The 13,443-nt window shown below is 55.8% G+C and overlaps 1 long non-coding RNA gene across 1 annotated transcript; it reads right to left on the bottom strand.

The window, feature by feature from the left end:
- Positions 1-2,009: 2,009 nt before the first annotated feature.
- On the bottom strand, positions 2,010-8,248 carry LOC123522113. Its single transcript, XR_006680418.1, has 3 exons — positions 8,060-8,248; positions 3,580-3,731; positions 2,010-2,083 (listed from the first exon to the last, which is right to left on the bottom strand). It is a non-coding gene; the product is annotated as an uncharacterized LOC123522113 (long non-coding RNA).
- Between the last annotated feature and the right edge of the window lie 5,195 nt (positions 8,249-13,443).

Genomic DNA, 13,443 nt, shown 5'->3' with positions numbered 1-13,443 from the left:
GGAGGCAGTGGTGTCTTGCTTCCCTCTGCTTGGTCTCAGGCTGGGATACCTTTTGTGGGGGAGGCAGGATCGCTGGATGATGGGACCCACTGAGCCCATCTACCTGGGTAGTTTCTCAGGTCCAGGTTGTACTGTTTCTGCTCTCTGCCCCACTTGCCCCTCGTCCCCACCTTCAGCTTCCAGAGTCACGTGGGCAGGGGTGGGGAGTCTGAAGAGGGCACTGGCTCCAGACAGATCCCAGCTGAGCTGGTGGGGAATGTTCAGCGTTTTCCTCCATGACTTCTCACTACCCTTTTTCCCTCCAGGGACCCTCCCACTTCTGCCTGTCGCTGGAGACAGCGGGACTCTGGGGGTTGGATGGAGGACATGCGTGTGGTCCCATGTGCCTGTGTGTGTTAGAGGGGGATGCAGGGGGCACATGTGTGCACCATCAGATGGGCTGGTGCAGAGCTATCTGTGGTGGTACTGATGCTGGTGCGAGTCTGGGGAAGGGGCAAGAGTGTCCGCAGGGCCCAGGTAGCCATGGCATCCGCACACCGTGCAGAGGGCCAGGCCATCCCAGCCCCGCTTCAGCATTCCTCTCGTGGTGAGGGGTCCTGCCTTCTTTCCGGACCTCAGTTTTCCATTCTGTGAAAGACAGGGCTTCATACCTCAGCGGCTTTCCCAATGCTGAGGAAGATTCCCACCTCAGGGTCAAGGGCACATGTAAGCCTGCCAGGGCAAAAGCTTCGTTAGGCTTCTTGGTGCCCTCCTGGGCGAGCCCCGGGCCCTGTCTGTTGTCTGCGTCTGTTCTCCCAACGAGTCACCCTGTGGAGCCCAGCCAGCCATGCAGATGCTCCGTGTTCCTCACACAGAGGCCAGGTGGGGGCCATCTGACAACAGCAGGAGGGAGGGGTCAGAGGGCAGGCCTGGTGGGGGGGAACACCAGGGGAGCCAGAGGTGGCTGGGGAGGGTGTCTCTCATTCCAGCTGAGCAGCCCCCTCGCAGCTGGCTGCTGAGGACAGAATGTCCTTGGCTGGTCCAGAGAGGTGGGGGATCAGGGTTTAGGGCCTGCCAGACGGAGGCTCTTGAGCTTTGCTTACATGAGGAGGGGTCAGGGGGTGGGACAAGAGGGAACCAGTTGGCATTCCCCAGGAGGGTGCTGACAAGACTCCTGTCTGAGCACGGCTGTGGAATCCTTGCAGCTCTGTGGCGCTTGCTCACTGGCACAGGGCAGCTCTGCCCCTGGCTGAGGTTGGATGGCAACTGCTTTCGGCGGTCTTGTCCTTCCCACCTCAGGGGCCCAGCGCGAGGACCCCTCTGCGTCCCCATCCCCCCCGTCACTCTGTGGGGGCCTTGGATGCATTGCTTAATGCTCTGGCCTCAGTTTCCTCCTTTTGGAATGGGATTTCATACTAACGCCTACTCCATAGGCCTGGGAGCCCGGTGGTGTCGTGGTTACACGCTGGGCTCCGACCTCAGGAGCAGCCCTTTGAAACCACCAGCTACTCCAAGGGGAAGACTGAGGCTGTCTGTGCTCCTCAAGTCTCAGGACCCCTCCCCCGCCACCCGGGAAGTTCTACCCTGACCTAGAGGATCACCACGTGTTGGATTTTGCTTTATTGGGAGTGAGGCTTTGGTTTCCATTGTAGGTGGTTAAAACAATGAAATGAGAATCCACTGAATTAACTTGTTCTCAGGACCCTCCAGGGCTGCCCACTGCGCATCCAGTCTTCAGCCTTCCCCTCCCCAGCACACCTCCCTCACTGCCTTCTTTGCCCCTGGCGTTCATCACCCCTGATGCATTGAATTATTTACTTCCATATTTCGCGGTGGGACTGCACCCTCCTTATACCTGTATGTAAATACTCTCAGACAAGAAGTTACCTGGTCTATATCTGTTGCTCTCTCCCCATCACTTGGCACACAGTAGGAGCTCCCTGTGTCTATTAAATGACCCCAAGTGTTCACTCCGGGGCTTGGCACGTAGTAGGTGCTGCAACAGAGGGGCTGCACTAACCTTCTTCCTTGGAGAACAGCGGATAGGGCCTTGGGTTCAGAGTGGGCATCTGCCAGGGGTGCCTGCTGTGGCTCCGTGACTTTCCTAATTGAGTAGGAAAGTGACTTTCCTAATTGAGTAGGAAAGTGGTCCTGGAGAGCCAGCCATGGGGGCGTGGGGGGAAGGGAAGCAGATGCAGGAGGGGAGTTTGGCTTCCCCCAGCTTGTGCTCAGGCCAGGTGCTCTGAGCAGGTTCACAAGAGGGAGGAAAGGGCGGGTTTGCATTTTTCCTTCCTTTTCTGTTTGCTGCCTGCTCTTCAGCTCCCTTCATGCTCAGTAGCCCCAGAGGGGGGTGGGGTGGGCGTGTGGGGTGGGGAGGTGGGGGTGAGGCTGGTGTTGTGGACCCAAACCTGGCAATACTGTTAGACACCTACAGGCCCAGACACCTACAGGCTGGTCCATAGAATTTCCATACTGTGTTTCGGCAGACTTACTCTTTTTCATAAAGCCTTCCCTGTAGTGAGTTAGGCCTGCGCTCACAGTTTTTGAAAGCACAGCTGACATGGCTCTGTGCACCTGCAGGGCAAGGAGGTCGTGCTGATGGACTCCTTGAACCTTCTCGTGCATGCTGTGGGGGGCGGGGCATCATGATCACCCAATTACCATACTGATGCCTGGGCTCCCTCCCTCTGTGGGCCCAGTCAGATGCACAGGGAGCAAACGGGAGGTATTTGAGCTTCTTTGCCACCTATGCGCCAACTCCTTTGAGAACAAAGGAGTCACGGGAGGAAAAGGAAGAGCTTCTTGAGGGGCCTCTGCTCAGTCCACCCTGGTGCCCGGTTAGTGTCGTCCCTCAGCGCAGAGCGACTTGACAACTCGGGTTTGTTAGTGTTCGCAGAATTGAAGAATTGAGTCATTTTAGCAATTGACAGCTCTATTGATGGTCTGAGCCCTGATAGCAGCATGGTTACACTTTGGGCCACTAACCGGGAGGTCGGCAGTTTGAAACCACCAGCTGCTCCCTGGGAGAAAGACCAGGCTTTCTACTCCCATAAAAGAGTCAGTCTTGGAAACCCACAGGACCAGTTCTGCCCTGTCTGATAGGGTCGCTAGGAGTCGACCTCATCTCATTAACAGTGAGTTTAGAGTAGTCTGTGATTAACGTTGATAATGAGCATGACTAAGCATGCTGTGTGATCTGGTCTGGGAGGAGGCCCGTGTGTGTGTGTGTGTGTGTGTGTGTGTGTGTGTGTGTGTGTGTGTCCATGAGCTACTGCATTGATTGGCACCAGCCCCAGTGACACCACTGTTGGCGCTGGTCTTCAGCTACCCTCTTCCCTCCTGCTGTGCCTGCTGTCTGTGTGTCTGTCTTCTGTCTGCCATGCTTTCTCCTTGTCTCAGGCTGGCCCTCACTCTCCCTCTGGCCTTCATACCCACCTCTTTCAGTCTGACTCTCCGGGGACTGCCCCACCCCCACCCCACCCCCGCCCAGTCCTGGGCACGGAATTTTTCTAGGTCCTTCAGGCCAAACACATTCTTCAGCCTGTGCCCGGGCCAGCCAGGGCAAAGTGGCTTAATCTTCAACCCATGTTTTCATCTTACCCAACAGCCGTCACCGGGGTCTTGAGTAAAAGGGTTCTAGGGTCACCTCCCTCCTGGGGGGTGCAGTGGCGGGGCCGGGTGGAGAGGGCAAGGGCGTGTTTGCTGTGGGCACCTCTGCTTCTTGGAAAGAGCTGAAGTGGTTTTCTCCTTTCCTGAGAAATAAGAGTCAAAGGCATCTTCTGAGGGTGAAAGCCAAACAGAGTGGCCCCCGAGGTCGAGGCTGCCAGCCCTTCCCCTCCCCTCAGGGCCAGCCCCACGGCAGGCACCGGAGTTGCCCTTACAGAGTGAAGTAGGGGTCTGGGTGGGGAGTCTGAGCAGGTGGAGGGTCTGGGGCTGATGGGACTATCAGGTTGGTTTCAGCCATAATTGTATTAATGACGAAAACCTCAAACCAGTTGCCGGTGAGTCAATCCAGACACACAGCAATGGCACGGCTGGGCGTCAGAGTAGAACTGTTGTGTAGGGTTTTCAATGGCTGAGACCGTCTGGGACTGGCTGATCTAAATTAAACTCACAGCCACTGAGTACATTCTGACTCACAGTGACCCTTCCGGACAGAGTGGAGCTGCCTCAGAGGGTTTCTGAGACGAAATCTTTATAGGCACAGACAGCCTCTTATTTCTCCCTGGGAGTGACTGTGGGTTTGAAGCGTTGGCCTTGCTAAGGTGGGCAGCTCAGTGTGTATAGCCCACTATGCCAGTAGGGCTCCTTAGTTTTGAAAGTAGATGTTAGGTGCTGTCGAATCCGTTCTGCTTCAGAGTGAGCCCATGTCTAGCAGAGCCAAACACCGCCCGGCCCTGTGAGGGAGGAAGGAAGGAAGGAAGGAAGGAAGGAAGGAAGGAAGGAAGGAAGGAAGGAAGGAAGGAAGGAAGGAAGGAGAGAGAGAGATAGCCGGCCTTTTGGCGAGGCGTCTCTGGGTGGATTTGAACTACCAGCCTTTCAGTAAGTAGTCCAGTGCCTAACCCTGTATACCACCAAGAGACTCCATGATAGTAATCATAGCTATAGTCAAAGGCTAGTGTCTCATTGGCTGAGCTATCTTCAGGACATTTTATAAATACAAACTCATCTGATTCGAAATCACTGGCATTATTGAGATCCCAGTTTGCAGATGAGCAACTAAGGTGCCCGAGGCTCCGAGGAGGAGCTGGGAGTCTGAGTCCGTGGTCTGGCACCAGAGCCCGCCCTGGTGGCCACACGTGTCACTCTCACTTGTTCAGCACCTGCTCTTTTCAAAGTCTCTTCCCTGATCCGGGGCCACCGGAAGCCACCGTGATTGTGAGGAAGCAGGTGCGACCCCACCTGGGCAGGTGTGTGATCCCATCGGGAGTTGGTGGGAGGAGCTGATTGTGCAGAGCAGCGAAGTGCAGTGCAGAAAGGCAAGGTCACAAGGAAGGGAAGAGCCAGCCAGGGTGCAGCACAGCACCGAGGGGACAAACAACATTCCTCCAGTTCTTGAATGCTTCCCCCCACCCCACTATCATAACCCCAGTTCTACCTTGCAAATCTGGCTAGACCAGAGCATGTACACTGGTACAGATAAGAGCTCTCAACACACAGATTCCAGGACTGATAAACCCCTCAGGATCAGTAATGGGAGTAGCTATATACCATGAGGGTAGGGGAAATGTGGGGGGAAAAGGGGGAGAAACGGGGAACTGACTGCATATAATGATTGATGTTCTAAGCCCCCTCAGGGGGCCGAACAACAGTGTTGGCAAAGGGAGTCAGCGGATATGAAAATGATAATTGATCATTCATCAGGGGTCCATGGGGGGGAGGGGAAAAAGAGGAGCTGATACCAAGGGCTTACGCAGGAAGAACATGTTTTGCAAATGATGATGGCAACATCTGTACAAATATGTCTGATACAATTGATGGATGGATTGTTATAAGAGATGTAAGAGCCCCTGATTAAATGACTTATTAATAATAAAAAAAAGAAAGCCAGTCAAGGTGACTTGCTCATGGTCACACTACCTGCATGTGGCAGGGGCTGGGTTTCTGTTCTGATGTTTCACCTGGGTCCCCTCAGGGCTCGGTTCCCATGTCATGACCCGAGGCGGTTGAGGGTAGGTCCTTTCTGGGTTCTTTCACCCTAAACAGAGCAGACTACCAGTCCCCCAGCCTCCCTGATGGCCAGTGGGCCTGGGACTTAACGGTAGGGTCTATTTGCTCATCTGTGCTGTGGCCATTAGGTGCTGCTGTCCAGTCCATTCTGCCTCTTAGAGACCCTACGTCCCACAGAAGGAAACACCGCCTGGTCCTGCACCATCCTCATCATCACTGTTTGAACCCATTGTTGTAGCTACTGTGTCAGTGCATCTCGTCCAAGGTCTCCTCCTTTCTAGCTGCCCCTCTACTTTACCAAGTAGGATGTTCCTTTTCCAGGGACTGGTCTCTCCTGATACCATGTCCACAGTACTTGAGACCATCGTTGCTTTTAAGAAGCATTCTAACTGTACTTCCTCCAACCTTACCACCACCAAATATTTAACAAACACCTACTATGTGCCAGGAACCCTGGTGGTGTAATGATTACTGCATTGGGCTGCTAACCACAAGTTTGAAACCACCAGCCGCCCCGAGGGAGAAAGAGGAGGCTTTCTAATCCCGTAAAGAGTTACAGTCTCGGAAACCCTCAGGGGCAGTTCCACCTGGTCCTGTGGTTTGCTTGGAGTTGGCATGGACTCGATGGCAGTGAGTTTACTATGTGCTAAACGAGGGGTGCGGGAGCCCGTGGGGTAGGGAGGTCAGGTGCGTGGTGGGAGAGAAAGAGGTGTGATTCTGGGTATTGTATTCCCAAGAGGATCCCTCCTAAAGAGGGCATGTGGTTGACAATCTCAATTTAGGTCAAAACTAAGGTTTCTCATTTGAAAGGGGAAAACATTGGGCCAGGGGAACATGAAGTGGGGAACAAATGACCCCCTTTTCTATTGTTCTCTAAGAGACCAGGCAGTGGAGGTGGGTATGAAGAGGAGGGGTTTTGAGCGGCCCGCTGGGGTGGTCTCAGGACTAGATGCTTTCGAACGGAACATGTGCCCCTTGGTGTGTCCTAGGCTGTGAGCTGGTGAGCCTCTCCAGGGGGTCTCTCCAGGCAGAGGACCGCAGGGCCTGTGAGGCCCTGCTCTGAGCCGGGGCTGCAGATCTGGGGGACGTGACCCCTGGAGTGGAATGAACACTCCTTTGTGGCCCCACTGAGAGAGGACCTGGTAGGACACCTGCAGGGCTCTCAGGAAGAGAGAAAGAGAAACTGCTGGGATCGTAGCTTTGGGGCCTGGAAAGAGAGCAGTTAGGATGTCCTGGGACTGCTGGGTAAAGTCTACGTCTTGTTCCTTATGCAGTTAAGATTGGAGCACACAGAAGAAAGGAGAGGAGGAAGAGGGAGAGCCTCCCAGAAGATGGTGGGATGGAACAGAGATCGGGTTGGGGCCACTGGTACACATTACCCAGTCTGACGGGCCAAAGCCAGTGTGAAAAGCTTCGAGCAGCTTGCCCTTGCAGATCAGCGCTGTGACTGTGCTTCACCAGGGTCCGAGCACATCTTGGGGGCCCTGACTTGGGGAGGTATGGGAAGAACCGAGTGCACTGAGGATTTTGAAGCGAGTGTAGGTGTTGGGCTGTTCCTTACAAGGCCAGGGGTTCAAACCCACCAGTCGCACCATGGGAGGAAGAAGAGACTGTCTGCTCCTGTAAAGATTTACAGCCTCGGGCACCCTGTCTAGGCTCGCTGCGAGTCAGAATCGACTCTGTAGGGTGTGTTTGGTGTTGGCCTGTGACTTGCAGGGTGACTTGCAGGGTGGGCACTGTCAGGAGGCTGCAGGCCAGACCGGGAGGATGTTGCTGCCGAGGCTCGGATGCAGGGTAGGCAAGGTTTAGGCAAGAGAGCATTACCAAGGAACCTGGGGAAGTAAGGACCTCCAGCCTTGGCTGAGTGGGGCAGGGGGACAGCGTCCACGGGCAGCAGGGCCTGGGGACCGTCGTGAGCAATGGCTGGTGTCATCGAGGGCTTGTGCGTGTGAGGTGCCTACTGGTGTCCAGCCTCAGTCAGGGTTTGAGTGTTAGGTCCCCTGGGGTGAATTGGGGGTGAGGCTAAGGACAGGAGTGGGCTTGCTCAGGCCCCGCCCACCACCTGGGAGTGGGGGTGGGGACATGCCAGGAGAACCAGACATAACTTTCCGTTTAATCACGGCCAGCCTGTGCTTTTCCTCTAGTGGCCTCAGCCTGCCTGGGAAAGGACGTGACCTTGGAACCACTGAACCCAGACACTTCAGGGACCAGGCTCAGCTGCTGCCCTCACCTCCCACCCCTGCTTGGCTCTGCTCCCCAACCCCCGGCCCTCTGCACTGGTTCCTGGTGCCTTCTGCCGCGGCCCCCCTGCACTCTCCCTCCCTCGATGGGATGGGGAGCAGTGTGGGGCGGAGAGTTGTAGGCTTTGGGGAGCACAAAACTGAGCTCCCACTGAGCAACTTATGCTCACCTTTCCTGTGATGTGGTGTCCTTCGCTGGTCAGAAGGGGTCCCGGGACAGGTGGGACACTGCCTGGGTGGGAGGGTGGTTCATCCACTGGCTTCCTCTTGCCATCGCACTTGCTATTGTTACCACGATGGACAGTCCTGCTGAGAAGGCTGCCCAATGGCCGTGCCTTCCTCCTGCCCACCATGCTCCTCCCAATGGCGTCTCGAGGCCCGTCCCCTTCGCCTTCAGCCCCTTCCTGCCTCTGCCGGGGCTTCTATTTCTGGAACAAGTGAGCCTGGAATAACTTTCTCTGGGCCCTGTGGCTGAGCACATTCCAGCCCTCCCCGGCCCTGACCACCCTCCCTCTCCTCCTGCCTCTCCCCAGGGCGAGTGTGACCTCACAGTTCATCGCCATGGCAGTCGCTGTGATGTCACGGGGTCTTTTTGGCCTGAAAGCCTGCCTGGATTCCAGGCCTCCCAGGGGGCCTGAGTGGGGAGAGCTGGAGGGGGTGGAAGGGGGTGAAGGGGGTGAGGAATTTCTGGACGGAATGTTCCTCTGGAGGCCCAGTCTGCATTCTGCACCCGCCCCCCACCCGATTCTCAGTCTGCCTTGGCCTTCCTGTCCATCAGCAGCCCACCCTCCCTGCAGGCTGCCAGTGGGTCCTGCAGCTTGAGTCTCTATGTGGCCCTTACAGCAGGCCCCTGGCAGACCTCGCCACCTCCCTCCGGCTCACACGTTAGGGGGCGGGGTTGTCAGTAAACCCGTATGTGTGGCTAGGGAGAGGGCACGTGGGTTCTTCATGTTGGCAAGACAAACATGGAAGAAGGGCTTTTGCTGTTTTCTCTCTCCACCCTGTGGTTCCCAGCCTGTCACATTCAGGAAGTCCTCTCTGGTGTCTGATCTCAGTTTCTCTGGTGACAGCCTTCTTCCACTCTTCCTCTGGAAATGTATTAAAGAAGTGTCGTTGTTCCCCCCCCCCCCGCCCCACACACACCCCGCCGTGCCCCCCTCACACGGGACCCAAGACAAGGGCTGCTGCCCTTCTGTAAGGCCCAGTAGGCTTGTCCCAGACAGGAGAGCAACTGGTGGGAGCCAGAGGGATGGGAGGTGGCTTCGAAGAGTGGGGGGAGCTTGAGGGATTTGTAAGGAGTCACTTGCTATGGCGGGACCCCGTGTGTGTCAGAGTAGGGTTTCTGATGATTGGGTCTTGGGAGAAGTTTGCCAGGCCTTTCATCCGAGGCACCTCTGGGTGGGTCTGAATGGCTCACTTCTGTTTAGTGGCCAAGCTCATGCACTGTTTACACCTTGGGGAAGTGACTTATCCCCTGGGGTGTTCAGCTTCCTCCAGCGTCCATCAGTCACCCTCACTGGGAGGGAGGTGCTGGGGATGGACAGTCATGAAAGCGCAGAGCCCAGTGCTGTCCCCAGGGCACCCTGAGTGCTTCCAGCCACTGCACTTGCAGCCACACTGTGAAAAGGGGTTCCCCGGACCAGCGCTGGGACTAGGGTGAGGCAAGTGAGGTACCGGGGGTGCAGGGTCTGAGAGGTGTTACTGCTCTGGGTTGTTCAGGTGCACTTGCAGGACCCAGAGCGAGGGGGCCTCTTTGTTTCATGCCCCGGGCACTGCCTGCCTCCCTTGCCCCACCAGACAGCTGCGCTACACCAGTCTCCTGGCCTGGGGGCATCCACAAAGAGCAAGGCCTGCTTCCCCAAGGGCCCCACCAGGACCAAACCCTACCCCCTGCTCTCAAACTAGGTCCAAAGTTGTCTTGCCCGAGGGCCAGAGGGCGTCTAAAAGACACCTGGAGAGGCCCTGAGGCAGCTTCGCGAGGCTTTGGGAAGCCTGAGGTCCCTACAGCAAGCTTTGTCCTGGGTCTGGACTGTGAGGTGGGACCTGAATGGGGAGGGGTGTCCAGCTGGGCTCCATCTGCTCCTTGCTTCTGACAGAGCCCTGTGGTAGGACCCAGCCACCCCTGCCTGCCCTTGCTTGGGGACCGAGGAGGGTAAGTGGAGGTGAGCTCCTTGCAGGTGTCCCAAGGCCTGGGTGGGTCTGATGCCCGGCCCTGCCACTCCCCTCAATGCGAGATGAGACTGTTCATACCTCTCCAACCGATGCTCCCCCTCCGTTGGTGACACGGGGATGGACGAGCTGGCGTCTCTGCGGAGTGAGGTGAGAGGACTTTGTGAGGGAGTGAGGGAGAACCGTGCAGAAAGGTCCTGGCAGATCGGGAACGTGAAAGACGGGACCTCTGCTCTGGAGGTCTGCGGGGCTGAGCTGTGCCGAGTGGTTGCCATGCAGGTTGGAGTGGCAGGAAGATCGTGAGGTTTATGCATTCCACCAATATTTCCAGAGAGCTCAGAGCAGTGTGCCAGGCACTGTCCTAGGTTTGGGAGCGGGTGCAGATGAGATGTGTCAATCAAGTGTAGCATGTGTGGGAGGTGAAGAGGTAGAAGAGAAGCAACCTGGGGAGAGGGTGGAAGGTACGTGGGTGTTGGGCTGTGGGTAAAGGTGGGGCGATGGCTGAGGCCTTGGGAGCCCCTCGGAGTCCAGGGGTAGTGCAAAGGGCTTGGCTTCTAGTCGGAAGGTTAGTAGTTCAAACCGTCCTGGAGGTGCCTCCGGCTGTGTTTGAACCACCAATCTTTCGGTTACCTAGCCTGTTTGCACCACTCGGGTCCACCACCACAAAGCAACCCCTGCTACCCGGTGGCCTTGTTTGGCAGTAGGTTCTCTGACGATGGTCTCAGTTAGGGGAATGTGGTTTTACCAGAGCAAAATGGGTCCTAATCCCCTCTGAGGGTCATCATCTTTGTTGTTTGTTGTTGTTGGGAGAGGCCGTTGAGTTGACGCTAACTCACAGTGACCACCATGTGCCGCAGACCAAATCACCCCCAGCCCCGTGCTGTCCGCACAGCGGTTCTCAAGTCTGAGCCCGCTGTGGCAGAGGCTGGGTCAGCCCTTGTCGTCCAGGGCCTTCCTTGTTTGGTCTGTCGAGCTGCTCCACTAAGCGGGATGTCCTTCACCAGGGACTGGTCTCGCCAGAGGACACGCCCAGAGTACTTTGAGATGAGGCTGCGCCATCCTCCCTTCCAAGGGGCCTTGTCTGTACATCGTCCAGGACAGGTGTGTCTGTGACTGCGGCAGTCCAGGTGTGTGGCCAGTATTGAAAGGACCCTGTTCGGAGCAGTCCTCAAAGTGTGGTCCTGGAGACCAACTGGTGAGCCTCAGCGGGAACCTATGTGAAATACAGATTCTCCAGGCTGCCCAACACAAGCTATTCTACCTGTGTGTCAGCAAGCCCTCTGGGGCAGTAAGGTGTAGCTCCGGTCTGAGGCCCACTGCCTTTGAGGAGAAGCCAATTAAGAGGCTGCATCCGGAAGTGCCTGGGGGCGGTGGTGTCTGTGGAGCAGAACTCTTGCCTGCCCTGAGAGAGATCTGGGTTCAGTTCTCGGCCATGGTACCCCCAGAGTAGCTATCACCCTTCAGCCACTGTAGGCTTGTGTGCCACCCATGTCCTACCAGAACCTCTACTCAACCAAGCATGCTGATAATGGGTTTCAGCACAGCACCTGGACCAGCAGTTCTCAACCTGTGGGTTGCGACCCTTTGGGGGTCAAACAACCCTTTCACAGGGGTTGCCTAAGACCATTGGAAAACACTTATTTCTGATGGTCTTAGGAACAGAGACACCGCTCCTCTATCGTCTCCAGGCGGGTCTGTCCACACGTAGCTACATCTACATATGAGTACCCAGTGTTAAGACTGTTACCCATGCTATGCCATGCTTCAAGACAAAATGTTGTCTATTTGTAATCAGAAATCAATATTTCACAATATATAATAACATATTGTTTTTGTGATTAATCACTATGCTTTAATTATGTTCAATTTGTAACAATGAAAATACATCCTGCCTATCAGATATTTACATGACGATTCATCACAGTAGCAAAATGACAGTTATGAAGTAGTAACGAAAATAAGTTTATGGTTGGGGGGGTCACCACAACAAGAGGAACTGTATGACAGGGTCGCAGCATTGGGAAGGTGGAGAACCGCTGGCCTAGATGAGGACAGATGGGGAAGAAAGTTCTGCCAATCTACTTCTGAAAAGCAGGCAGTGGAATTCCCATAGCTGAATGTGGTCTGACCCCATAGGGTGTGGGTTCACATGAGTCACGCTGCAGCAAACAGCTGACACTGCTGCTGGGGAGGAGGACTCCCCCAGGCTGGACCCCAAGGGGGAGGGATGGGGGTGTGTGGTTGGAGATAAGGGGGATTTAGAAAGGGGCTGGGACACTTGCTTGGGGTTGGGATTAGCAGATCCTCCTTGGTTGAAGTTAGGATTATCAGGTAGCTCCTTGGTTGGAGCTGGGATTAGCAGACAGCTCCTTGGTTGGTATTTGGATTAGCACAGAACTCCTTGGTTGGGCTGGAATTAGTGGACAGCCTATGGCAGGGAGCCTGGAGGACTTCCCTGCATGGCTTATCGAGTGGGCTCATTAGCCCCTGCTTAGGAGCCTGTGGTTTAAGAAGGATGCTCTGGTAGTCGGGTTAGAATTGAATTCCTGCAGTGGAAATTGTGTGGCAGTGGGGAGTAGTGGGAGGAGATGGTATTTTTATTCATCTTCCAGAGCCATCCTCAGACTCCAGGTGGGGAGAGGAGAGTCTATGGGGGTGGGGGTAAGAGTGACTGGCTGGTGGCCCTCCTACTCTCCGACTCTGGTTCTGGCCCTGTGCTTTCTCTACCGCCCCACCTGTCTTGGCCCTGAACTGCCCAGGAACTGTCATCCTCTGGAGAGGAGGTTTGACTTCCACATCCCAGACAGAAGGGGTGAACCGGTCAGCCGTCTCCAAGCCAAGTGAGGACTCACGCCCTCGTTGGCCCACTGTATCCTCTGTGCCCAGCTTGGCTCAGCCTTCTGCCTGCCGAGCCATTCAGAGTCCCTGTGCCCAGTCTCCTGCCTTCAGACGTGACCAACTCAGCCCTCAGGTCCCAGGGCCTCACTGGGAGTAGGGGGTTCCTATCCTGAGGGACTTTATCTTAAACACTGGTCAGCCTTGTCCACAAAGGCTGGTTTCTCTTGACACCTTTACAGTCATGCCCGTGGCCTTCTGAGTGACTCAGTAACCCTGTGGGGAACAGTGCATGTCGTCCACGGTTGACCAGAAATAAGAAAGTTCGTTTCCTGGTGTGTTGTGTGTAAGTGGGGAGGAAGCTGCTTTGAGGAATGCCCTGCTGTTGGCCTGTGCAGAGGCAGGATGGCGCCTGGAGGTGAGGGTGAGGCCAGGATCCCTGATAGTGAGGTGAGAGGCAGGATCCACTGGCCTTGTTGTTACTGATGATCCACTGGCCGGGAACTGTGGTCCCCAGAATGAGGAAGCTTGCGACCCGAGTTAACAAAGC

Source organism: Echinops telfairi, unplaced genomic scaffold (genome assembly GCF_000313985.2).
Source record: "Echinops telfairi isolate 266 unplaced genomic scaffold, ASM31398v2 ScPeMD7_3;HRSCAF=10, whole genome shotgun sequence".
Classification (NCBI taxonomy): domain Eukaryota; kingdom Metazoa; phylum Chordata; class Mammalia; order Afrosoricida; family Tenrecidae; genus Echinops; species Echinops telfairi.
Note: the sequence above shows the minus strand (reverse complement) of the source record. Positions and strands in the feature narration are given on the sequence as shown.